The 1521-nt window shown below is 44.2% G+C and overlaps 1 pseudogene; it reads left to right on the forward strand.

Annotated features, from left to right (window-relative positions):
• The first annotated feature begins 643 nt into the window (after positions 1–643).
• On the forward strand, positions 644–1294 carry LOC119620312 (ADP-ribosylation factor-like protein 2-binding protein; annotated as a pseudogene).
• Positions 1295–1521: the final 227 nt, after the last annotated feature.

The following is a 1521-nucleotide window of genomic DNA, read 5'->3' on the forward strand; positions in this document are numbered from 1 at the left end:
CCAAGAACATGATGCAAAGGAGTAGAAGACATCATATTCATTCTCTCCTGGATGTGATACCTACCCAGGCGCAAAAGATGCTGGGAGAGCTTGGAGCCCTGAGTAAAGAAAAGTCCTTGGGATGACTGATTCCATCTGGGAGAAATAGTCACCAAATCTTTAATACAAACACAAGCTGCCTCCTTTGTTCCATAAAGACAGGACCTTTATCTGCCTTGTTTTTTTGTCTTATCACCAATACCATTCTTGGCACATTGTAGATGCTCAATAAATATTAGTTGAATGAATTGAATTGATTGTTATGCATCTACTACATGCCAGGCACTCTAAATTGAAACATTTTAAGGACAATATGAGGTCCTCATGGAGTCTCAGAAAGGCTGAATCACTTGCCCAAGGTTGTAAAACAACCAGAGGGTGGCAGGTGTAAGACTAAATGCGTGACACCCCAACCTCAGCCACATACATTCTCAAACCACCCTGGGAAGTTAAACGTCTGTGGAAGGAGGTAGGTGCAGAGCAACCTGGCCAGACATGGAGGCCAGCCCGCATATGGCTGCAGCCCAGGAGCCTGAGTTGGGGGCCGAGTGAGCCATAGACAGAGTAGGAGGCCAATGGCCATCAGCATGGGGTGGGGGATGTGATGACTGTGGCCACAGCAGACACTATAGAGAAAGACAACTTCACACTATCCTTCTCCTCTGCCTCAGTGGCAGAATTTAATGCTGTGGTTGGATATTTAGAGAACATTATCATGGATAAGTTCCAGTTATTGCAGAGAAATTCCAGGGGACAGTACTACCAAGAGTTTGAAGACATGAAAGAGAATAAACTCACCCACACACCTATTTTTAATGAATGGATTTCTTTGGTAGAAAACTATTTTGAAGAACAGCTGCTGGAGTGGATTCTTGGATTCAATATGGCAGCCTTCATTGCAAGGTTACACACCATGAGGGGTGGGTCACACATTCACATGCTGCTCACATTTACAGATTGTCTAACTTTTAGAAAAACATTTCTGGACTGCAATGCAGAAAAAGAAGGCCAGTGATTGGATTTAAGCAGTGGTATAGTGCCAACTTCAATGTACAAATCATCCTCTATGTCAGCCTCCCAAAACAATCTGCAGCATCAGATCCCACCTCCAGACAATGAATGGGATCATGCTAATGTCACCAGCCGGATATGCTCAGAGAAGTTTCAGCCACTGATGACTGAGGAATACATCTTGGAAAGACTGCCTCTTTTCTGCAGCTCTTCGTTAAGTATTCATGTATCAAAACCAAAATAGCCTAATCCTCCAGAACAGCTTCTCCTAAAACACCTTGTTGTGTTCAGTAACCTTAGTACACTTCCCCAAGTGCTCAGAGTAATCCTAGTACTCCTTCCCATCCCAAGTAGGCACTTCCCTCAGGTGCTTCTGGGTCAGAATCCTTTGAGGGCCCCTTTCCCCAGCATACATATTGGCATATCAACAATGTGGAATAATCCACCATTACAAATTCTTTGACCCAGGCC

This window comes from Chlorocebus sabaeus, chromosome 29 (assembly GCF_047675955.1).
Source record: "Chlorocebus sabaeus isolate Y175 chromosome 29, mChlSab1.0.hap1, whole genome shotgun sequence".
In the NCBI taxonomy this organism is placed as follows: domain Eukaryota; kingdom Metazoa; phylum Chordata; class Mammalia; order Primates; family Cercopithecidae; genus Chlorocebus; species Chlorocebus sabaeus.